The sequence below is a fragment of the Macaca fascicularis genome, chromosome 12 (assembly GCF_037993035.2).
Source record: "Macaca fascicularis isolate 582-1 chromosome 12, T2T-MFA8v1.1".
Lineage (NCBI taxonomy): Eukaryota > Metazoa > Chordata > Mammalia > Primates > Cercopithecidae > Macaca > Macaca fascicularis.
This window is the reverse complement of record NC_088386.1, coordinates 110,413,808-110,440,458: the sequence shown is the minus strand read 5'-3', so window position 1 is coordinate 110,440,458 and position 26,651 is coordinate 110,413,808. Positions and strand designations below refer to the sequence as shown.

The 26,651-nt window shown below is 37.2% G+C and overlaps 1 protein-coding gene and 1 long non-coding RNA gene across 4 annotated transcripts in view; both read right to left on the bottom strand.

Annotated features, from left to right (window-relative positions):
- Positions 1 to 26,651, bottom strand: part of VWC2L (von Willebrand factor C domain containing 2 like) — a 168,397-nt gene that overhangs the window by 29,452 nt on the left and 112,294 nt on the right. The gene's annotated exons all lie outside the window — the stretch shown is intronic.
- LOC135966616 (uncharacterized) overlaps positions 11,335 to 26,651 on the bottom strand; it is a 28,163-nt gene continuing 12,846 nt past the window's right edge. The window contains exons 2-4 of the long non-coding RNA XR_010580078.2: positions 22,877 to 23,045; positions 14,055 to 14,204; positions 11,335 to 11,459 (exon numbers count right to left, since the gene is read on the bottom strand). This is a non-coding gene — a long non-coding RNA (uncharacterized lncRNA). The remainder of the gene's footprint in view (positions 11,460 to 14,054; positions 14,205 to 22,876; positions 23,046 to 26,651) is intronic.

Sequence of the window (26,651 nt, the reverse complement as noted above, 5' to 3'; positions counted from 1 at the left end):
GCCCACGCAGATTCCAGAGAATATTGGCATAAAAATTTAAAAAATTGTGTAAGTGTTTTAAGCCTGTAAATTGCAAGCCTTGTGTTGTCAAGCAGTGTAGGAACACCCATAATACAGGAGAGATGTTGAGCCACATGGCTCAGAAGTAACAAGTAGTACACTAGCAATTGCTTTGGTAGTGTACTACTGGCAAAGAGCCTCAGAGAAGAAAGCCTCCATGAGTCATATGATTTCTGGAGGTTTAATGACAACGCTAGAATTACATTGGCATTAGCCTCCAAATTGAGAAGACACTTGAAGGCAGAATTCACATTAGCTTGCATGACTCAGTGTGAAACTGAAATCATGAAAGCATCTGGAAGAATAAAAACTCTAATGCATACAGTTACAGGCAAACCTTCATGTATTTGTGGACTCAATCAACAAGCTCTGCTTGGTGCCTATGGCATACTATTCACTGTGCTTCTTCAGGACAAAATGGTTTTTCCAACTATTAGTATGAGAGAAAAGTCACTCTAAGAACTGATAAAGTCATTGCAAGGCTGTTTGTTTTCCACCAAAACCCAGTTACTTATGTGCTTTTCCTTATTTGATTCCCATGGAATCTCTGTAACTTCACGTGTCTATTACATTGCAAGCACATAAAACACTTCTATTATTGAATCCTGTCACTGGGGGAGAAAGCTAGATAGAATTTAACTGAGTTTTGCTCTATAATGATCTTGAGTAAGTGTTACTCCCTTGATCTACTCAGTAACTTCCATGTTGATGCTAGTCTTTATCATTAAGTTAATTGTTGGATCTATTTTGAAGGAGGGCCTACAGAGACACCAATAACACAGATGTCAATAATCACAGACCACATGGTAGAAAGTGTTTACATATCTTCTACCCTTTCAGCCCTAGTAAATTTTACCTTGCACTGGATTATATGTCGAACTTTCTCCCTCCTGCTCCAGGTTATAGGAATCTAGATCTAGATGTTTTGTTCTACACTGGCTGTTCTCCCTTAATCATACTTAAGTTCTAGGGCTGATTCAAGGATTTCAGGAGGATGTAAACTCAAAAGTTTGAGGATGGAACCCCAAGTATTCTATTTGTTTTCCTAAAATTTCCTCAAGTTTCCAGTTTACTTCTGTATATATGTCAGCATTCAAGGGGGTCTTCAGATCCTGATTTTAAAAATGCCACTAGCTTGAGCTGACCATCTTCTTTTTAGGGCCTTCCTTGTACTTTGCTCTCTGTCTCCCTAAAGAATTGGACATAGAAGGCATTTATGGACACAGCTATTTCCACACTGGTCTTTGACCACCACAAAGACACTTAGGACATGGCATAGAAGGAGTCAATGAGTGTAGCATGTATTTCAACAATACTGCTGAAAGTAGGTTTTATCTTTGGTATTAAAATTAGGGTATCATCCTTCTTGGGGTTTCCTCTGTGACACTGGACTTTGACATAGAATCACTTTAATATGCCAACTCTACCAGTGAAAATTCCTTTCATTTCACTCATGTCACTTGCACGGCTTATAATATTCAGTGTTCTTGGTATTTGCTAAAAGTGATTTTCTATAAAAACTGGAGCTTCAGGGATGGAAGACTGCCTTTCACTTCAAATATGCAAACATTATAACAGAAATCATATGACAAGGTTTCTGGGTACCTGAACAATACATGTGTTTTCTGTCATTGTTAAAAATCTGCTATTTACAATAATTTGCCCAGTTTGTGTGTGAACATTACACTTCATTTTTATGAAACTAACAATCTCTGGCAATGAGGACAACTGCTGCATTGAAGCGCAATATTACTCCTACTGTGGCCATTTCTAGGCTAAAAAAGTACTTTTGCATGCTTTCCACTAGAACATTATTGAGAAGGGAAGGAAAACATTAGAATTCAGGAGAATCTACGAGAAGCTAAAAGAGACAGCAGACAAGATCTAGGGAGCATTTGGCTGGAAGAAAATGAACACAATGAGCATATGGAAATCAAACTGAAGTTTTGTGCATCTTGTCAGCTATGTGCCAAAAGCTGCAGCAATTCCTTCACACTGCTTAGTAAATGGGCCTGACCATAAGAGAAAACGAAAGATTCAATACTGTGAGGAAGCTCTGTAGACTGTTTTAGGGCCAGTTCATTTCCTAGAGCTAAGCTAGGGGTTTCCTCCCATCCCTTGTTTATACAAATTCCCTCCACCCCCTCAACCCCAACCATGCTAATATTTATGTTCTGGCATGTGATACCAACTCAAATCCAAAGTTAGCTTGCACGGCTGGAGATGGAGGTGATAGGAAGGTGGATACAGAAATGCCTTTTAGAAATGGAATAAATTATGGATGGTGAACATCCCTAGTATTCTAGCATGTATGTGCTAGATCTAGTGTGTAAAATTTGATCTAGTTGATGCTGAATGATTAAATGGTTTTATGGATTTTTTTTTCCTTTACAGTGTGGGAATGAGAAAGATCAGGCATGTTCTCAAATGGTACAGTGAGGACCCGTGGGATATTATGGTTGCCTCTGTGGCCAGATTGTTGGAACAAAGTCACCAAGAATGTCTATGAAATTTCTTGATTTCCCCAGTAAGTCCCACTGAGAAAGTTTTTTGAAGCTCTATTTTCAATGTGGTTGAAATGGACAAATACTCTGTAAAACGGCCACAGAGATAATTCTTTTTCAGAAGAGATATCAGTGCTTTTCCTTAGGTTTCTGCCAGCTCTGGAACTTCAGAAACATCACATTATGTTGTATTTTGAAATATTTTTTGTCACATAAGATGCCATTTACTTTGTTTGAACTTAACATCACTGTCACAGATACTTGAACAAAATGACTGTCTTGCTTAAAACATTCTCTTTACAAAGACCATGTGTTACTCTCATATTTGGTTAAAAAAATTTGTGTCATGAATCCAAACAGCAACAGCCATGTGTAATTCTATATTTTCTACGGCAGTTTGTTTAGGACTGATATTCAGTGTGTTGGCAAAGATAGTACTTAAAGATGAACAGTGAATAACAATGGCCTTTAAAGGGAGGGTACACGCGGATGTAACACATATCAGTGCTCCTAAAGTACCTTGTAGATATTTTTTCTATTTTAATATCTCTCTATTTGCAAAAATACTTTTATCCACTTTGACTGTATTACTACTTTGCTCTTATCTTTTATAATCCTTCAAAGTTTTATGTACATCATAGTGCTTTTCATAGTAGTTTTCCTATAATTGCTAGTGGATGCATATAGCAATGAATTTCTGGAGATTGAGATTTTAGATCCTGCTTTCCAAAGTCACCTAGAAGACTTTGTAGTTCAAGTGGTATGGAATATGTGAAAGATCAGGATAATTGGGAAACAACATAGCATAGTAAATTTGGGGCCTTTGATTCACATCTTCGTTTTTGTACTTACTAGCTACATAGTAAGTTACTTTGCCAAGTTACTGAACTTCTCTATGCTGTAGTTTTTTTCATCTGCAAAATGGGACAATAATAGCATCTACCTCATAGGGTTGCTACGAGTGTAGCACACCCTATAGCATAATAGAAGAGATCATTCCATTAACTTTTTGTAATCATCTCAGCAAATTTGCAATAAACATAGTAGTGTCCCCTATTATAGGAAACAAATTGGAACTCCAGGGGGAAGAGACTTTCCCAAGGCTCATTTCAAAATCTATGTGCCATTCACCATTATTCAATCACGTGTTTGGTTACCAAGTCTTGGCTGGATACTCTCCACCCTATAATGAGACTGGCATCCTGTATCAGGGAGTAACAAGCGTAAGGTTCTTAGGCTGCAAGGTTTTGGGAAGGATAATCAGGAGTACGGGGTAGGTTCCTGAAAGACCTCCAGGCCTAAGGAATTTCCAAGTCATAGAAGGGCTAAAGAGACAGGCTGTGTTGACCAGTTTGGGTCAGCAGCTCCAACTTGTTACTTACCACTGGCCGGCTTACTACTTTCTTGAAGGCTTTACAAGTCACATCTTCTCACAGCACTTGGTTCTAGCTAAACAAATGAATCAGCAGCTCTGAGGATACACCTCTATTAAAACAGGGTTCTCTAATCTGTACCTGTACAGATAAATGCCCACAGAATTCAGAATGCTAGGAATATGGCAAGGCAATCCATTCCTGGAGTCACTCCCTTTCCCCTCTTGACAAACACAGCGCAAATAACCTGGAATCAGAAGCCACAGATTCTAGTTTTGGGTCTGTGTCTTATTAGGCGTGCGATCTTTCTGAATCTTAATTCCTCATTTTTAGGCAGAGATAGCCATACTACTTCCATGTTTTTGTCCCCATAGGGTTGCAGGATAGCCAAATACAGTTGTAAGAGAGAAAACATTCCTGTAACTTGCAAAGCACTCTGGTATCCTTCTGATCTTCATCGACATGATATTGGCAAGTAAACATACTTCTGGGTACATCATAAAGGTTTTAGGTTTTCGCTTACCTGGCAACAAAATGAAAGGGAAGCCATTTGGCAGATTTGGCCAAAAGCCAGAAATTTAAAATGCCCTGTAGGAGCCACTTAGCACTTCAGAATCAGCCAAACCATTTTTGGCTTTGAGAGAGCATATAGGATGCTATTTGGAATTCCCTTGTTTATTCAATTAAGCTGAGGGACCTTGCCGGCCGGCCATCTTCATTTTCCCCTCTTAGTCTTTTTTTTTTTTTTTTCTTTCTCTTCCTTTCTTTGGTCAGCATATTCAGCTAGAGGATGACTGATCTATAAGTTTTCTCGGAGCAAATACCACATGGCTTGTTTTTCTGGAATGTGCTCTATATAAAACAATACTTTTCATTGACTATTATATTTGATAACCATCTTCAAAAAAACCCTGTTTATGAAATGTGAATACAAAAACTTGATGATATTGATTAGATTATCTTGGTTGGCTTTCAAAACAAATTGCAAAATAGAATTAGCTTTTCCCTATAGTTCCTATCCAGTTGAATTGCAATCATATGAAACTGATGTTACTATACATAAGTTTTACATGATTAAACCAAATATATTTTAAGGTAAACACTCTATGGAGAATCGAGAGGCCTCAAAAATGAATTAAAGTTTGGCTAGGTTGAAAGTTATGTTTGAACATGTGTTAATGAAACCATCTCTATTCAACTTAAGAATTCTCGGGGGGAAGCAGGGTTACCAATGGGAGGTTAGTACTCAAACTTGGAAGTCAACTTTTCCTATTGACCTAAAAGAGATGCTGTCATTAGATTGCTATTGCCACTGAGTATCTGCCAGAGAAATCTATGCAAACTGAATGTTACATTCCTTAAGGTGTGAGTAATTCTATGAGCAGGATTAAGATTTTTTTAATGAGAACTATCAGAAACTTGCAGGGAAAAGGCATTAGTGTGATACAGTGACAATCTAATACAGAGGAGGTGTACAATAAATGTTTGCTGAACGAATGAACCCTAATTTGGCTCATCATTTCTAAACTGTGTACAAGTTTCAGTAATGTGGAGGTTTATATAAATTTGTCTTGGATGAAAGTGTATGAAAATTGTACAACCATTAGCTTTAACCACCCCTGGGATAAATTTATCCCTGGAGTAGGAAAGGCAGAGAGAGTGTGAAGCTTGAAAGATTGGAAAGGGCATAGGAGAGATGTACCAGTGGGATAATAAGATGCAGGGAGCTTGTTTTGACCGCTGCCTGCAGCAATTTTCACTTGCCTAGGGCACCCCTGTTACTGCGTGGTGGACAGTAGCTAAAATAGGAACTCTGTCGGCCTTGGCAGCTGTAACACCAGCATCTGCATCTTGCATTAACTGCACATTTATGAACGATGTCAGGGTCGATCTGAGCCAGGCAGCAGCAGGAGAAGTTTTCAGTCACTTCAACTTTGCTCCCACCTTGGTGTTAGGACCATCAAAGTCTTGTCAGCAGCAATGATTGCTCACTGATGCTGCAAGCGTGGAAGACGGAAAGGCAATTGGCAATCTCGGTCCCCAGACAGGAAGAACAGCTGGTATCAGGCACCTGAGAGGGAATGCAATCGTGGTAGGTTTTGGAGGTGCTTATGTCATCTTCCAAGCTGTCTGAGAGCTTGGTGGGTTGTGTATACATGATCAGATGCAAATAGTCCCCAGTGAGCATAACTTGTTTTCCCAAAATTTTACTGCACTGCACACAAGGACAAACTGAAGGAACTCTGTTAATAATCTAGTGGTGAGAGCCACCTAAAATAAGTGGAAGCCATTACAGGCAGGCAGACTGTCATCAGCATTATATTCACTCAGGGAGCCAATGCTGTCCCATAATGAATGACCTCATCCACCTGAACAAAAATAAACAGCAGCAGCTCTTCAGCAGCTGAACTTCCCTTCTGGAGGCTGTTTATTATTCTGAATTAGAGTCAACACTTTTACCTCAGGAAAAAAAAAAAAAAAAAAGAATAAACAGTGTTTACTCTTCCCCAGAACTCTAATGCTATCTAAAATTCACCTAGAATATATGTTTTGGTGACTCAGATTAAAATCTCCAGGTTCCTAGTGTAAATGCATTCTCTGATTACTACCAAATAACTAATCAAAAGCTCTACGATTGTGTATGTGCTAGTTGTCAGGCACAGAGCTGAGTCTTGTACATGCTAATTGTCTTAGTCCCAGTTTTAGAGACAGGAAAACCAGTTTGTTGGGGTTGAGTGATTGCCCAAGGCCCTACCTAACATGTGGCAGAGCGAGAATGCAAAATGAAAACTACCCTAGCCCAAACTCGAGTCTGCATCACACTGCATGCTGCCATTTTCATCCACACACTACCCAAACAATTGTTTCCAGGCTTCCATTACAAGTTTTAAGTTCGTTAGATCATTTCTTTGACAAATATTTGAGTTCCTATTCTACGCCCAGAAGCATGCTAATCAATGACACAAGACTGCGTGGAGCAATGAGGCAGCTCTAATGGCAATGGGATTAGGAGTCCACAGATTAGCAGAAAAGGACATATGTCTAGTGGTTCAGTCCAATGTAGAAATAGTTAAATGTCACTTATAATAAAAGTCAGACTTTTTTTTTTCTGTTTTGATGGTATGAAGACTAAAAACAAAATTAGACAATTAAAAGGGATGAAGAATAAACTATATAGAAAGCCCAATGATCCTGACTGGGGATAGCTGAATAGAGGACGTGGTGCTCTTCATTGCAGCCCAGATAATCATCTCTTACAGCATCCTACCATTTTGTGCCAACGTTATCTCTGGAGTTGGTATAAGCAAAACAGCCTGCATATTATTAGCCAAAGAACCAGTCTTTCGTAGTCTCATCCTTTCCAAGTATTAATATTTAACTAGCATGTCTTAAGAAAAAAAGTGCACCTGGGCTGGGAGAAGAAAAGCTAAATTTAGAGACATTAAAGGGCTAAAATAAAGTACAATAAATGGAGATTAATTCGCTGCTTTGCATGTGTTGCCTGAAGAAGAGCTTTGGTCTGACTCTGTCACTGATGAAAGAGAGAACATTTTGACACTCTTAAGGGCATATATTACCATGAAATCTGTCCCAAGTCCCTTTTGTCTTGTTTTTCAATGTATTGTTTACAGATGTTAGGCATTTTAATAGAAAAGCCGTCTGCTATTTACCACACACTTCTCAGAGAACAAATTAATTTCTCTGGGATTCCTCTAATTCAGATGAGGTCTGCATTCTTCTTCTTCTCATGTAAATCTTAGTAAGAATGTACTGTTCATTAGCATTGAATAACATGGAACTTTGGAAATAAAAGCCTTCCATCCTGATGCAGGAGATGTTGGTTATAGGCAAGAGTTAAAGATATCAACTCTTTGGTATATAACCACCATATGCAAGGAGAAACCACATCTAATGGAAAAGCTAGTGTTTTGTTTTCAAGCAGCATTGCACAATGGCTCACAGAAGGGCATGGGCTTCATATCTGCCTGGGTCTAGTTCTTACTTTGGAATTTGCTATCTGCAGAACCTTGCCTATGTTGCCTAACTCTTCTGAGCTTCAGTGTCCTCACTTACAAAATGGGGTGCTCTGTTGATAGGTTATTTTGAAGTTTAAGAAAGATTAATGCACATAAAGATTCCAGAAAATACTCGATAGAAGTTAAATGTTTTTTAACGGTGTAATCTATTATCTTCTTTCAGAGGATTTCATTTAAAACTCAGTTTTCCAATACAAAGGGTTTATGTAGGGACTGAGAACTCAGCAGATGTAAGTTCTATTCAATAACCATTAGAAATTATTCACCATTTTACGTGGGTGCCATTTTACATATGGCACCAAAAAGCTATTAACACTTTCAGGATGATAATCAATTCCAACTAGGTTTTCTTGGGAAGGGGGTGGTAGGTTCATCAATTTTATATGTTGTTCCTTTAGCTAATTTGTGTGATGTTTTTAAGTTTTCTGTGATTTTTACCAACACAAAACACACCCAAACCAGCCCCATGCAGCATTAAAAATATATTCAAGATTAAAATTATTCTTTACTTTAAAAATTATTTTAGTGGTAAAAGTTAAACTGCTTTAATTTGTTTAATACAATGTATTTTCCAATATCAGTGATGCTTGTGAGCTGTAATTTATTTTAAAGGAAGATAAAACAGTCTGTTCCAGGAAAGTTAGTGTCTTTGTTGAAATATTAGCTGTAAAAAGTTTATGCAATCTAATTACAAGTTGCCTATCAATAAGAAGTAGCACATGAAGAGAAAACAGAATACAAATCAAAATCTCAGCTTGGATTAACTACTATACAAGGTCAGGTTAACGTCGTTTTTCACTAACAAAGTTTGTGGATAAGTATGGAAATTTTAGCTTCTCAGTTTAAGGGTTCAGAATAAGTAGTCATACAGTAACAGACCTAAAAGGTCTCTTTTATTCCCATTTATTTTTTTCCAAATTAATACAAGATATACACAGGATTTTAGCTAGCAGTGATAACTGTACTGACAGTCAACTAATCACATCATTTATTTTGCATTTGCATTTTGATTGTGGCAAATTTTGGAAAAGGAATGAAATTGTGAAAAGTATTATCAAAGTAATTTTATAAACTTTTCTGTGATTGAATTGAACATGTTTAGGGAATAAATTGTTTCCCTTGATGCCAATTGGGTTATGCTTTGTTGCTCCTCTGAGTTGATTTACATCTCCTTTGCAATGTTATCAAATGTCTGTTATCATTCTTAATCAAGCGCAGTAGTCTCCAAACAAATCAGAGGCAGTGTGGCATCCAAGGAGAGCACCATCACATTGCCTTTTAAAAATGTAATTGATTATATAGTTGCTTAATTTTATGAGGCAGCATTGCAGCAAGTATTGCTAGATATTAAGCCAGATATCCATTCATGCAAGGAAGATCTGTAGATGCAATTTAAAAGTGCTCATTTTAGAAATTATGAGGGTTTTTCCCCAATGGAGGTTTTAATGTGAGTTTTGCAAAAAGGCTAGGCAGCTAATTCGTCTCTCGACACTGGGAACTGTGGATTTCTGAAAGAAGTGACCCCAGATTCACTCACTTAACCACTTCTAGCTCTTAAGTAACTTAAAATTGACAACGTACAGTATCAAAATTTGAACAGTAGAAGATAGTAAGATATTTTATAAATAAACCTGGGAGAAGGTAGAAAAATAAATTCCATTAGAACATCTTTCCTTAAGCAAAATTATACTGCTTATTATACTAAATTATATATTTTATATATACCATAATATACTAAATATATACTAAACATGTATACTAATATACAAAAATTATACTATAAACTCTGAGAATCTGCATTTTTATTTGTGTCTATATTGCAATAGTTGTCCAATAAAAAGTATTTGCTTTAGTCAGAAAATTGAATGGATTGAATCAGAGACGTTTGTAACATGATAATATTCATTTGACCTGCATAAAATAGGCCAAGCATCTCATTGATTTTCTACTCATACAAGCAGCCAACTGTGCTCACCTACAGTGTGTAGGAGACTGTGTATGTACATGTCTATTCAGTGTGGTAATTTGGTAGAGTGATAGCAGCTTCCATCTCTGTGAGTGAATGAATAGTTCATGAAGAGCCATTTAGCAGTTGTCAATGAATAGTGCTGAGTCTGTCTCTGTCTCTTATTTTGTCTGTCACAGTCATGCCGACACTAGGATACATGCTTGTCACGTTGTTTACCATGACTCCTCACAACTTCCAAGCATAATCATCCCGTCTCCTATAGTACTCATGAAAAATGTCAATAAGAATACACATGTCCTAGAGAGGAGACTGGAGAAGGAGAAAACTGCTTGGGAGAATGAGCATGTGTGATGATATAATATTTTCTTTGTGTCCAGTTTAAAATCTTACACATGGCAAGTCCACCAAAAAAAAAAAAAAAAAAAAAAAAAAGGCCACTATAAATCCTTTGGAAGCAATTTGCTTATTCTTGGTCACTTTGTTTGTTTATGGATTGGCTTAATGGGTTCAATAATAAATCCATGCAGAATAATTTGAAAGTATGAAAAAATAAAAAAGGCCTGGATATATTTGTTCATTTATTCCATTCATTCATATATTTTTGTGACAGATTACAATGGTATTATGGGGTACACATAATGTTATGATGTATGTATATGATGTGGAATGAGCGAATCAAGCTAATTGACATGTCCACCACCTTATATACATATTTATTCCTCCTGTCTAACTTTGTGCCCCTTGGCCAACATCTCCTCATTTCTCTCATCCCCAGTCTCTAGTAACCACCATTCCACTCTCTGCTTCTATGAACTTGATTGTTACAGATTTTACATATAAGAGAGAACACGCCTTTTTTTTTAATCTTTTTGTGTGTGATATTACTTGGCATAAAGTCTTCCAGCTTCATCCGTGTCGCCATGTGTGACATAATTATTCACAAAAGCCATGATATGGAATCAATGAAAGTGTCCATCAATGAATGAATGGATCGAGAAAATGTGGTATATTTAATTCACTTTTATTGAGTTCTTATGAAATAGCAAGCATTCTCCTGGATGCTAGGGATCCAGAGACATTTATGCTTTGCCTTCCAAGAATTTACAAACTATTGGGTAGGGGTGAGTGGACACATGAGGTTTGACAGTGTAGAGTATATCTAAGAGGGACACCTAACCCCAATTATGGGAGACAGGGATGAGGGAAATCTTGTAAGTCTTTTGGAAGAATGAGCCCTGAGGTAATTAAAAGGATGAATAGAAGTTAGCCTTGTAAAGCGTGTGTGTGTGTGTGTGTGTGTGTGTATAGGAAATAATTTTGAAGTGGATGGTGAGAGGCATGATTGTACAGAGAGGACAAGAGGGAGAAAAAAAGCAATGCATGCTTGGGAATTTCAAGTATTAAACATTTAGGGATAGTGATAGTTATTATTGGGAAGAATGCTAGGGCGTGAGTTTGCAGAATAAAGATGAAGTGATATCATCAAGCCTTTGGTAAATCATGTTAGGAATCTTGACTTTATGTTGAAGACAATTGGGAATATTTTAAGCATGGAAGGAAGAGATTAGATATACATTTTCAGAAAACTTTCTTCATAAGAAGTGAAGGTAAAATACTTTTATACGATAATAAGAACATAAGATTAATGCTAATACTTGTTAGAAGGAGAGGTAAAGGAAGCTAAGTCTGTTTTTCCACAAAAAGTATAAGGGCAAATAGTCATTTCTATGCTTTTTTTTTCATTTTTATTCATAAATGTTAAGATTTTAAAATTCAACCTGATGTAGCCCAAGTACCAAATTTCCCAGGGTGGATTAAGTGCCGACCAGTAGTCAATTTCCTAGCTGGTTGAAAAGTATCAAATACTACAAGGTGTTTTCAATGCCATGAACTTTGCTTTAATTCACTGTGATCATGGGGAATACAAAAGGTTCTGCTGGTCCAGCTAAGTTTTTTCTCATGTGAAAAGCTGACCTTGACTTGAAACTGTCCTGTAATTTCCATACATGTTTATTGAGGGCTTATGCCAAAAAGAATCTGTGGTAGGCATTCAGTAAGTGTGTGTTTGATGAAAGAAAAAAAAATCTTTAATTCAGTATTCCAACAAGTTATTTACTGAGCATTTACTATGTGCCATGCAATATGCAAGTCATGGGGGCTCTAATGGTGAACAAAAACAGGTCCTCACAGGGTAGTGTAATGGATGGATAAGAATAAAGTTAGGAGAAACACTTTGCTTTCCCCTGTGCCGAAAAGAGAAGTGGGTGAAAATTTAAATGGGTATAACAGCCGGACTGCCCAGGTAAAGCTTAGGTTTGGATAGAAAGCCTGAAAGCTGAGATAATGTATCCCTATTCTCTTTTGGAGGGAGTATATATTGCCCACCTTATAAGGTCAGAGTCCTGCATCTTCTCTTTTAAATGTTTCTAGGTACAGACTTGTGTGTGTGTGTGTGTGTGTGTGTTTCTCCAAATTATGTTTGAATTTCTATCATGATCTTGTTGACTTTTGTTATAAAATTTAATTTATCTAATTAATCTAAATACTCTGTAGCTGTATACAGCCAAAGTCAGGCTGTCAGACCAATACCCAGTCCTTGAAATTGGGATGACTTACACAGCTTTAAAGATCACCCTTCTGTTTATATTTCTAAAACAAAAGCTCAGGGTTTATAAGCACAGTGCCACTTGGATTATAGTATTTAAAGTGGCTGCTAATTCTGTTTGAATGTAATAAACCTGGCTTTTCTCATGAGAAAGCCAATCTCAGATCACATTTCAATAGGCCAATGTGGATAAAAGGAATTTTTGACTGGATGGTGGTGGGGTCGGGGAGGAGGGGTGGATGTTGGAAGAGCGTGATATGGTCTGAGAATCTTGGACCTTCTGGAGGAGGAGGGGAAGAAGAGCATGGGAACTTTAACAAAAAGTTTCTTTCGTATGTTCATTAATTTTATAAATCAAATGTCAGAAAGTAAAACTCAGTAAAGAATTTGACTGGTGATATGCAAAAGATACTTTGAGAAAACATTATAGGAAACACAGTTTTAAATACAAAATGGAGAAATATTACCCCAAATCAAGGACATTGCTTTGTCTGCATTTGATTTAAAGCATACTTTATTGTTTAGCCTGAAAAATGTTTCCAGCTTGGGGGAAGCAAACCTTCTAGGATCATTTTTGAAATACTGCCTATATTGCTTAAATGAAGCTTTCCTTTTCTTTATGATTCCATTCCGCCCATCAGTTCTTGCAGTATTTTCATTAACTGTGAAAGAAACTGAATGGGTCAGGCAGTCCAGAGACTTAACCTCTTTCCTAAGGCCCACTGGAAAACAAGGGTTATTTGAAAATTTCCCTTGTTTTCACTAATATAACACTAGTTACAAGAACATGCTTAAAAAGAGGGAAACATTTGCATCTGGCACTACCACTTGATATATATAAATTGGCCTTAACTCTTACAATCACAAACTTCCAGAACTGGAGTTAACCCTGGAGATAATCTCATGTAACCTTCTGATTAATGTGAGAAAAGTCAGGCCTACAGGACAGAAGAACCTGAAGTTAATGTCTCCTAGATGGACATTTCTAACGTATTGAGTCAGTTTTTCTTTAAGATTTCTCTAGGATATCTATGATCTTGTAGGATGTTTTCATTGCACAACTCCAAGGGGCACAGTTCACAATGTGGTGAATAGATGATGCCCCCTGGAGTTGTGCAGCAGCTGTAATTTGTGCATTATCTGTATCTCCCACCAATGCTTTCTCATTGGTGGTGATGTATTTCTTTCTAAGTGGAAGGTGCTTGCAAACAATCTGTAGGATTCTATCCATATTACAACTGCAGTTGTTATATGTTTTTGTCAAAGAACGCAGAGATAACAATGAACTGGAAACCAAAGAAATGGAGTAATTTCTTGAAACCCTAAATTTTAATTGCAGCATGTGCAATTAAAATGCATAGCGCCCAGGCCTAGCGACGGCCTGAGCAATATGCATTGCAGCACAATTGGCATTAGGATGCGACAACGGCTTCTGGTACAATGAGTGATGTGTTGGCTCTATTTTACCATCTTGGCTGCAGCATTATCAGTACCTCAGACACTTACCACACATCTCAGAGATACACGATGTGAATCGGAGGGTCCAATTTGGCCCTATGTATGTCCCTTCTGTGAGACTTTTCTGGGGCCTGGCCCTTGATTCCAGCCACCAATATCTGCAACTGAAGGGAATCAAGCAGCGCTAGGGTTCTGAAGCTATGACCAAGAAAGAAAAAGAGAGAATTGAAAGCGTTTCCATCCATTTTATTGGCAATGAGTCAAGGAAAACAGTTTAGAAATATTTGTTAGAAGGGGCTCTCAGGAAGTCACCATTACTTGGAAGGTTTATGGCTAAACTCTGACTGCCGTTATCCATTGATAACCCCAACAATTTAAATTATAGAAGCCGTATACAAATAATTCAAGGCAAGGTCGTGAGCATTTCCTAAAACCTGTTCGTTATTTGGTTGACGGAAACCAGAAAAATGTCTGTGCTTATTACTGGGCAAATTCCTTAAATCAGAGAATTCCATGTGATTTTACTCTTGGGCTGAATTTGCATTTATATGAATAGGAATAACAACTGTGTCTTTGAGAGTTGGATCCTGTCTGTTATTTGTTTTTTCAATTACACTTATTAAATCCCTTGGCTTTTTTTCTCCCCTCCTCTATGCCCTACAAGGGAGTTCATCACTTCAGATTATTTTAAAGATGAATGCGGAGGCAGAGACATTCCAAAGTGGAAGTTACATAGCAAGTCAGTGGCAAAGCCCAGGGGTAGAGACCTGGGAAGACCAGCTGCAATTTGTGCTGTTTAATACTAGCAGCCTCGAAGACAGCAGACCCATTACAGCTGCAGGCTTATTCACTTATTCTAACTTTATCTTTAAATATTGCTAGAGCATCTCATAAGCTAAAGTGCTTTAATATATATACATATGCACACATATAAATATACATACATATACGTATGTAATTACTGCTGAAAACAATCCCAGGAGAGAGATTTTCACATGATTGTGTTTCTGGGTTACAGAAGAAACTGGAGCATGGCGAGGTTAAATGGTTTGTCAGGTGATCGCGAGCAGAGCCATGAATCAGATACGGTGATGCAGGCAGAATTTTGTTCTGCCCATTTGTAGAGGTTGTAGACTGTCCTGGGTTTCAGTCTAGAAAAGGAGTCATGACTTTGGAAGCTGGTATAGGTATCACAAAGGATTTGGCTTGGCGAGAGGGTGTCACAGGAAAAAAATGCAGGAGTCAGCCTGTCAGGGTTCCCTCTCTCTAGCACAGGGTCCCCTCTCTCTAGGTCACTGCTCCAGCATCTGTATTTCCAAGGCAGCCTCATGGGCTAATGAGGTTACCTCTGGCTGTTCCTATCACTGGATAGGAACACTCAGGCGGCAAAGACTCAGCTGGGAGAAAGTTTGAAGTTTGTGCTCTGACACCTGAAATGAATTCTGCTCACTGCTCTTCACCCATACCCCATTCTCAGTTAGTTGAAACCATCAAATAGATAAAGCTGCCATTGTCATTTTTTATGCTTATAAATACATGACTTAAAAAGAAACATACAACAACCACACACAGAAATGCTTGATAGTTTTGTAAAAGCCTGCAGAATTACCATAGAGCTAAAAATGAATGAATATTAGCCCTTCTTCTTGTCTCCTAATTTCAATACCAACAAAAATGGAAAGTGAATGTAAAAGACATTTCAACCCAATCATAAAAAGATTATATTAGACTGTTAAAAGGAAAGGTGGAAATTGACTCCTCCATGGAAAGCCGACTCACGTAGTGTTTGGGATATCTGTTTCTTAGTGTGATACCAATAAAATGACTTTTTTTTTTCCATAGTACATTTATCAGAAAAGCATGTTCTTACCTCAGTAATATCCATGTGAGCAAAGCAAAAGATCAGATTTTATTACCAGCTTTTACATCTAGAATCTGAAGTAATAGTCATGATGATACTCCTAATATTCTTACTAGGAATTCTAGTTATTTATTGCTTCCCTACTATTAATGTGTATTAGGTGATGTGTAGGCATTTCATATGTGATCAGAATGGGGTTATGTCACCGAATGAAGCAGGTTTTTTTTCAGTCCCTGGCCTAGGTTTCCTATCTCTATGGTTACCTTTGCATTTCATGATCTCAAAATTTGTAATTATTATAAATGTTACAACCATTATAATCACCCCCAGAGAAGTAGACTTCTTTTTCTTCCTCTAGCCTTACTGAGCCAAGAGAGAAATAGTAGTATTGTGGTATCATTCCTTATGAAGAAACATTGAAAAATTGTAGATTACAGAACTTTATCGTTAGTGCATATGTGGAAATACTATAAAACTGCAGTTGGATATGCTACTCTAGTTTTTATTTCCACTCATTTGAAAAATTATGATAGCTAAGACAGCTCTGGAAACCTGACACGCAAGCATTCAAACCTGTTATTTCAATAAGAAAATAAGACCTCGGGAGCTTCCACTAGTCATGTTTTCATGCGGGCTCTCCCCTGGACAGTCAGTCACATGAGAAATTGCTTTAGCTGTACTGTCCTTTGGGCCACAGTACCTCTGGCTCTGCCTTAATGTGAAGGTAACCACTCCTGCAAAGAGCTCACTTAAAAAATGGCTTTGCTTGACATCTGCCGACTGAAGAGCTCACCTTCCCTAAAAAATAGAACACTTTACTCGAAGGAAAAGTTGATTACCCGTAGAATAGATCTAATATTCCAATACAGAGACAACACAAAATTGCTCCTTTTGTTTTCACATTTTTCTACCGAGCTAGAATGAATTACCTGTTCTTCCATACGTTTGGAAGGACTGCTGTACTAAGGAAGAAATAACTTGATCTAAAAAGCATTTGTTACTTCCGACTAATAATTATTTGGCAGTGTTTCCTTATATCTTCAGTAGAAAAATTTGTCTGGACTGACACAGTCCACACACGATCAGAATGTGTTTACTCGTCAAAAGTCCTACAGATATTTGCTGTGTAGGTAGGGACCGTTACTTGCATTTTTCCTGTTTCCTGTGATTCCCAACTCAACTCAAAATTTGTAGAAATGTCGGTTGGAAGGTCCTTGGGGAGTAGCCACTTTCCTTTTCAATCTTATTGAGTCTACAAGCAAGTAGCAAGATGAATGTTGAAACACAGTTAAGTTCACTTAAAGATGAAAATGGAAATATCCTAGATTCAGGAAACATTCAAATTACTGTGTGGGTGGGTGGCAATATTAAACCACCCCCATTGTTGACATTGCTGCATTTTTTGTTTTCACCTATTCATCCTAACACGATTACAAATGCAACTACCTGAAAACACACAAAGTGAATATTGCTGTTTAAGCAATGGTTTGGAGATTTCAGGGGTCTCCCTTTTATATGGCTACCAGCTTAATGTTGTTTTAGGAATGAGCTTTGCTTGTGAGTGGGCATAAATTTTATGTAAGTATACATTATCAACTCGCCATGGGATGAAAGCGGATATAACTAGGTCCCTGTAACACCAATTTATTTTCAGAGCTTGCACAAGTTACTTACAATTTACCAAAATTTGTTTCTATCCCTAATTTTTCTTTTCTATCCTCTCACTGCTTGGAAGATCAATCTCGTTCCTCTTCCAGTGCCCTTTTCTTAACTCTTCCAGGAAGGTGCGAGCCCATGAATCAGGAGTGGGGTCCATGTCTGCCTCTCTTTTCAGCTTCATCAGTGCTAGGAATGTGTTATTAATAAAGGATCAGCTGCCATGGGATGAGAGCAGAGACAAACATTACCTAATGTGTATTGTAAGCAAATGACTCAATGGGGATAAATAGTTGATATTATTAGAAAGTGTAGACTCTGCTACTAGTCATCACTGGACTCCACAGGTAATCTTCATCCCCTCTGCTTCTAGCATTAACTTTTCTCTCCTCACTGAGTAATTGCTGGTTGTCTTTGTTAACCACACGCCACAATGCTGTGGAAACAGTGGTGCTGTCACGACTTGAACATTTTAACTAAGGAAAGGTGAGCTGTGAAGGAGAGAAGGCTTGGCTTGAGCCCCACTTGGCACAAATTCATTTTAAAAAGTACTTTGCAAAGGAAATGGCGATGTAAGTATAGAGTAATTTCATTTTTTTCCTCACATGGTAAGTTATTCTCTGACTACTGTAATTCTCATGACTTCGACATGCTTATTGCTGTTTCAGCTGTTGCTGCTGCTGTGAAACCTGAAGAACCACTAGTTTAAAGAAAGTTTGTGTTTTTAAACTGAAGATGCTAGTGAATCCACTGAATTGCAGGACTTAGTGATGGAGGCTTCTGGAACTGCCAGTCTCTTATCTGAGAAAAGATGAAGAATGAAACTACCCAGTATATGAGCATAAGCATGAATCACTTGAACAGATGCACATAGATGACTTGATAATTCCATCGATCTGAGATATAAATTAAACATAGTGACTGTTTTACTTCCTCAAATATTATAGTGATACTCCTGTGTAGAATCGATGCAATAATGAAAATGACTCAACACTTTCCCTATGAACCCGATTTGTAGAAAAGCTTCATAATTTAGATATAAAACTGCAATGGAACAAAACCTGGACCTGGGAATGGCTTTGGTACAAGTGCTTTTAGCCTCTCAAGCTTTTTCAAGTTGTCACCATGGTTTCCAGTGCTTAAAGATGTAAATCAAATATGTGGTCTTGAGTGCTTGTAAGAAGAAACGGCATATAAAAAAAAAAAAGGAGAAAACAGAGTTTGGTCATTTAGTTTCTGTAGTTTTTTGCAGTTTTAAAATTTTAGAAAACCCACAAACCAGGAACTGTTCATTGGAAAGGCAAATGTTAGCAGGGACATACTGAACCTGTCATGCTGGCTACGAGTCCCTTGCCCTGGAGTCAGGGCACCCATGGTTGAGTTCCCAACTCCCCAGTTTGTGATTTTGGTCACGTTAATAAACTTCTCTGAGATTCAGTTTCTACATGTTTAACATGAAGAGATGATGAAATCTGCCTTGCCATAGACCACATTCACTTTCTTTCTAAGAATCCAAAAGCTGGCCTTGGGAAAGGACCTGTGCTAAGGTGGCAAGAGCGTTGGATCAGGAATTTGGCTTCAGATCCTGGTTTTGTCATTGTCTAGCTTGTGATTGTAGGCAAGTCCCTTACTCTCCATCGACCTGTTTCTCACTTGAGCAATAGTGATGTCTATTTTGTTTATGTATACCTGATAACATTGGGTCAAGCTCTAAGAAACGGCTATTTTTGTAGATGAAAATAATCACATAATGACAACTTCATATAGTGGAAGTGAAATAGGATTTATTGTCTCTAAAAATTCAGGAAGAGAGAGACTATTATGAACTTAGTTGCAAAAAGAGTTAAGATTAGAAATGGTTAGAGAGAGAGAGTGTGTGGCTGAGGAGTGCAAGAGGAGCAGATATTCTCCAGGTTCCTTTCTTTTGTTTTTTCTACTCTGTGTGTTAAATTCCCAGCTACTCTGATGTTTTATTGTTATTTTTTTGACATCATGAACATGGGTTTTGACAGACTGCTTTGCTCTGTAGTGATCTGGTTACCCGTGGCAAATGGTTCATTCTGGATTCTCTCTGTGAAGCAGGCTATAAAGAAAAGTGATGTAAGTTTAAAAGATTACTCCCTGGCGATAATGTGAAACAATGGCATATTAAGAATAGTTGAAGGAACTAAAAGTTTTATCTCAGAGAAAAGAAAAGTTAAGAGGATATTACAGTTGTCTTGAGAAGCATGAAAGGCTGGTGTGTATAAGACAGGTTAGATTTATTCCACTCGGATTTAAGATACTGAAATACACCAATAAGTATAAGTCACTGTGGGACTTATCTCTTCAAGTCAGAGGTCTTCAAACAAGAAAGTGTTACCTCAAGAGGTTGTGAATTCATGATTAATGGAGAATAACTATTTGGTAGGAACATCATAGCAGGGATTCAAATGCTGGAGACCTGGCTAGTTCTAAGGCTATTGTGTTTTCTTCCAATGCTTAAACTGTATGATTTCATGAATTATTGATACTTCCAGGGTTCAGGATCAACTAAGAGATAAAACAGTCTCATTTTCTGAAAACATATTCCATTTGCAAAGTGTTATAAAACTTTGAGTACAAAGTTTATAAAACACTTTGTAAGTGAAACATGTGAGCTTCCGTTTCCTCTGTTACTACTATTCACATACCCAAAGGATGCTTTAAAATTAATTTAGCAGTTATATACCTTATAATTTATTGTAAATGATAGAAATGACCTAATTTTTGTTTCAGCTCACTGGGTGAGAGGGACTTAATATAGGGCAGTAACAATAACTAAGTAAGGATAACTTCTCCTTAAAGTAGAACAGATATGGAAGACTTCATTTATGCCATGGCTATAACTATTGAGAACAATTTTGGTGCTAATATTAATGTATTACTTAATGTCAAATATTTATTGGTACTTTGAGGCAATAAAATTGGTGGTATGTTGGACAATAAACAGGAAGAGGAGGGCTACCTTAGACAGAGGAATCAGGGAAGGCTTGTGGAAAGGCGTCTCCTTTACCATCTCTTACCAGCTCAGATGGTAAGATGGAATCAGGCTAAGTATGATGTGAGAGACGGACATTCCAGGTAGAGGCAATGACGAGTACAAGGACCCCGAAGCAGGGAAGAACTTGCTTCAAGGAATGGAAAATGGCTAAGGTAGGGAAGAGTGGTGTGAGTTAAGAGGTCAGAAGCAGCAGCAGTCCACCCGCATCATTAGTTAAGGATTCCATTCTTAGCACAATGGGAAGTAACTGGAGATGGTTTTCTTTTCTTTTCTTTCTTTTTTTAATTCCAACTTTTTAGATTTGGGGGTACATGTGCTGGCTTATTCCATGGATATATTGCATGATGCTGAGGTTTAGGATGCAAATGATCCTGTCAACCAGGTAGTGAGCATAGTACCTGATAGTTTTTTGACTCTTGCCCCACTCCTTGCCTCCACCCTCTAATAATCCCCAGTATCTATTGTTGCCCTCTTTATGTTCATGAATACCCAATGTTAATATCCACTTATAAGTGAGGACATGTGGTATTTGGTTTTCTGTTCCTGTGTTAATTTGCTTAGTATAATGGCCTTCAGCTGCATTCATGTTGCTACAAAGGACACAGTTTTGTTCTTTTTTATGACTGTGTAGTATTCCATGGTGTATATGTGCCGTATTTTCTACCTTGGAACCACCCATACACCAGCATGTGCCATATTTTCTTTATCCAATCCACTGTTGATTCCATGTCTTTGCTATTGTGAATAGTGCTGTGATGAATATATGAGTGTATGTGTCTTTTGGATAGAGCAATTTATTTTCTTTTGGATATATATATGCGGTAATGGGATTGCTGAGTTGAATGGTGGGGTTCTGCTGTAAGTTTTTTGAGAATTCTCCAAATTGCCTTCCGCAGTGGCTGAACTAATTTACATTCTCACCAACATGGTATAATCATTCTTTTTTCTTCATCAGAGAGTTATAAGCAGGGGCGCAAGCTGGCTATCATGTGGTAATTAGGTTTATGAGAAAAGAGAGTCATGGAGGAAGATAAACCAGTAGGAGGAAACAGAATTTTCCCTATCCCTTCTAGAGGAGCTTATGATAATGAGGCAAGTCAAAGTGGAATTCAGCCAGGTTTGAGTCCTCTCATATTTTATGTCCTTATATGGGTGATGATGGCTTTCTTTTAGCAGGCTGTGGTTTTACCGTTAAATACCTCAGGTTGTAATTGTCAGTTATTTTATTCTACAGTAAATGAATCGAAAAATGCCAAAAAGTATTGTATGAATATGGGGAGATGTGAGCAGGAAGGATTAATCCATTTTCACTTCACTCTTTAACCAAGTTTCTACATGGTGATATAGCTCTAAATATCTGTATAGAACTACGTGGAAATGTAAGCAACTCTCATGGATAAGAAATGGCTGTTTTTCCCTCTAAATATGTAACTTTCCCCCCCCCGAATGTTTCCATTTATGTTCACATATTCTCAGAGTATCCATTGTCTGCTTTGGAAAATATTAATACTTATCATTTCTCTGTGGATATATACATTATTCTGAGCTACCAGAGTGATTAAATATAATAGATTAATATATAAAAATATATTAACAATATATGTTATTTATTTTTGGTATGACTGGGAAAATAAAAATTACAGATAATATTTATTGGGTACTTATATGCTGAGAACATATATGCATACAGAACACTGTTCGAAATGCCTTACGTGTACTAAGTCATTTAATTCTCACAATAATGGTATGTGGTATGTACTACTTTTTATCCATATTAATATGTGAGAAAACTGAAGCAGAGAAAGTCCTAGAAACTCGCTCAAACCACACTCACATTGTGTTTTTGGGGCCAAATGTTTAAATAAAAAGTAAAAAGTTCCATTAATTCAAGTGGACAGTTATTTTTTTTAATGCTCATGTCACAACAGTCATTGACGATTAACCTTAATGTTATTGACTGACTTTTTTCTCATAGTTGATGATCTTCTGCCGCCAGATTCCACTGATGGATCTGAGAGTGTGGTAGGGATGTGAGGAATGAAATATTTCTGGGAGCGTTTCTTAGAACGCCGGTCAGAAGAGGCAATTTCAGGGGGTTCCATGCCCAGAGGAGTTGGAGAGTTATTGTCACACACACATCATCTTTTAAGGAAGCGCGGTGCACATTCATATACTAAAGAATTTTGAAAAATCACTTTCAAATCCAGCATTTCCCAGACTCCCTGACTCTGGAAACAACCTCCTCACCCGGGTAACAGAAACCCTAATTTTTTGTAGAACACATTTTTGTGAACTGTAATATTTTGTATACTCCGGTACTGAGTTGCTTACCTTGGGCATGAACTACCTGTGTGCACACTTTCGTCTGTTTGAACACATGTGCTTCCTGTCTTCTCCTGGTCCCCTCACCTGCCAGGTCTGAGGTTCATTGCTTTCCTCTGATTCTCAAAGAAAATCTCTGACCCTCAAGGTGGTTAACAATTCCAGATGGGAATTTTCCCTGAAGAAAAATGGACCAGGTAGGATGAAATATTTTTTTTCACCTAGTGCAAAAAGAATTCACTAGGAACTAATGAGCCCATTATTTAAAGTGCGTGTGTGAGACAGAACTCCTCCTGCCCCCAAGCTTTTCTAAACACAAACCATTCAATTGGTCTGTGGCCCTGTCTTGTACTTGGCATTTCTTTAAAAAAAGAAAAAAAAAAAAAGCCAGCCAAAGTGCCCTTGGCTCTGAAACTGTAGGTGGAAAAATAGAAATAATTTTTTTTGTGTGTTCTTCTAAACTTTGAGTCAAGATTCTATAATGGTCTACAATATATTCGGTGTGATAGTCAAATGATCGGATTCTTTTAAATAAGTTGTGAAGAGTTCAGTCTTTCATTTGAAGAGGACGAGGGCATTAGTGAGAAAAAAACAACTGGGACATTGATGCGGCATCATCAACTTCCTCGCTTGGCTGGAATTAGGTCCTAGAGTGTAATTAGGTTCAGGCAGGGACCAGGTGGCTCTCACTTGCCACTGTATCCTCAGCACCTAAAACAGTGCCTGGCACATGCTAATACTTAATAAATACGTGTGGAATGAATGCAGAATAGGTTAGAATCCAAACTGGGTTAATTACAATTTGTATTGCCCATAAAGGTCAGAAGTCCTTCTAGTTTAATCCCCTCATTTTTAGAGAAAACTTAGGCTCCAGATCAGATCTAAGGGAGAAAAATCCTCAGTACATGGCTCAGATGTACAAATTTTACAAAGGGTAGAAACTCTTAAAAAAAGAATGACCAGAACCAGACCTGATCATCTTTGGAAAACAAATATTGTTCTTCATAGTGTTAAGGTGATATTTTGTGCTTGAACTTGTACTGTTTAACAACCAAGAATAATTTGGGTAGATAGAAAACTGAGAGGCTGGCAAGACACAAGTACAAACAAAGGGGTAAAAGTTTGTCATGTGAGTTTTATTGCTGTTAGGTAGCAAAGTACATATTATAGTAATTTGCTTTTCTGAAAAAAACGCTCTATGTGATAGAATATACTATGGTTCAGTGTATTTAAATTTTTTTCTTTTTTTGTTCTCTTGTAATAAATAATGATTTAAGATAACTTTATGACTATATAAGACATGGATTTTCTAATTTTCCTTTCCAAATTAAGCTTAAATCAATCAGCTCATCACACTACATGTCATAGTTAAACCCCAGAAATTAACAGTAAATTGAAACATTAAATTAAGCAGTAAAAACAGAATATTTGTCAGGATTTGAGTATTTTAAAATTTTTTAAATTAGTTAACTAATTTATTTATTTTGAGATGGAGTCTTGCTTTGTCTCCCAGGCTGGACCACAGAGGCACGATCTTGGCTCACTGCAGCCTCTGCCTCCTGGGTTGAAGCGATTCTCCTGCCTCAGCCTCCCAAGTAATTACAGTGGTGCACCACCACACCCAGTTACTTTTTGTATTTTTAGTAGAAATGGGGTTTCACTGTGTTGGCCAGGCTGGTCTCAAATTTCTGTCCTCAAGTGATCTGCCTGCCTTGGTCACCCAAAATGCTGGGATTACAGGCGTGAGCCACCACACCCAGCCTAAAATTTAAACAATAAACAATAATTTTATATTTCTTGATATCATCGCAGGTAATTTCTTTTTGCATTTTAGAAAAAAGTCTGTTTCTCAATTTGAAAAGTATACATTAAGATTTCTAAAATATTTCGCTTTCTAATGAAAAACCTTGAAATTCAAAGAACAACCAGCAAATTAGAAGATTGTGAAGCTATCATAAATGAGTGAGGCATCTCATAGAAAATGGGGAAAAGCAAAATGTAATCAGATTCCCAGACTGTTTTGGCTCTTGGAAAACAAGACATAGGTAACTCAATGACACTTTTCTCAAGAATGCAAATTCCTCAAAGGGTTCTGTGCATTGATTCCTGTTGTCACAGAGGTCAACAATTAACAGAGACTGGAGTTAAAATGAAATAAGGCAATGGCATGGGGCTAGGGGTTAGGACCTGGATGTTGACATTTTAGCCATTGAAACAAACAGGAGTTATTACTAAATGATAGAATCATTATAAAAAGTTATTTTTCTCTGGACAAAACTCTACCAATAAACTCTAGTTTGCTAATGCTTATTTCCACATTAGTATAAATGTAGGACAATGTGTCTGAATATATTATATAAACAATCAACATGTTCTTTGAATATTAAAAAGAGTTAGCTTTGGGACATTTTCCTCTCATACAGATATTCTTTATTTTTTCCTTATTGTTCTGTATATTGCATTCTCAATATAAATATTTAACATCAGGATTTAATAAAAACCAAAACAAAAACAACAATTTGAAAAGTGGTTTCTTAGTCTATAAAATAGCTATTGTATTCACCTATTGCAAATATATATTTATATAGCTTGTAATGATAATTAGGTAGTATGTTTTAAAAAATCTATCCAAATATATCTTCAAAAGACATGTATAATGACTCCTTTTCAGATTTGCTAATATTTTAGGTAGATAGTATATATTTAAAATACTGTGTACATATATTTAAAGACTATAATTAGGGGATGGATACCTCATCCTTCATGACATACTTCACATCACATGCCTGTATTGAAATATCTCCTGTACCCCATAAATACATACACCAACTGTGTACCCACTAAAAATTAAAGAAATGGAAGTGGAGGAGGAAGCAGCAAAGAGGAAAAAAAGTACAATTTTTAAAAGACTAGGATTAAACATTGTCTAGCTATTATCTGAACTTTAATAATGAAGTAAACATCATTTATAAACACAAGAACACATCATATTTTTATCACTGCTTCCTGCCTGCTATGTTCTTAAAGGCTATTAAGATTGATACTAATACGAAGAAAGTACAATCTCTCATTAATGCAGGAAGGACAAAAGTTGGATTCTGACTTTGGCTACCTATGTCCCTAATGTTGCTACGTGTTTTGCTCATACAGATAGCATTTCCTGTGGCCAGAGTGATGTGCTACAAGCCCAAGCCAGGATTATGTGTGCTGAGCTAGGCAGTTACCCATGTGGTATGGTTTGTAGGGCAAGGAAGTGTTGCTCCAGGTAATGATGCTGGTGACCCCTTGCATTTGGGCAAGGCCTGGTCATTGTGAGATGTCCAGAGAATCTCACACTTACCTCCCTGAGCTAGGGAATGAGCTTACTTTCTGGAGAAGCTGGCCAAATTTTATTGGCAATAAATGTTGTAGGGGATTCTCTTATTTGGAGCAGATAGTTAAGATGACTTTTATTGCTTTTTATGATTAAAAATGCTCATTGACAAGAAAGCAAAAAAAATGTTAAATTAGGAGGAAGAAGAGGAAAAAGCAGGAACTGTGGAATTAGTTAAGCTAGGGTTTAAATACTGTCCCAGCCTCTACCCAGTTTTCTTGACTCAGTCATTTACTGTTGTAAATGGGGTAAAATTTTGTAGTGTTTTGAGGATTAAATGAGATGCTGCATGAAAATTATGTAGCATGTTTGCTGAAACTTGGTAGCTTTTGAATAAATCATATATATTATTATTAATGATACATAAAAAAGCACTGATCTATTATTCTACCACCAGGTGCTAAAAATGTT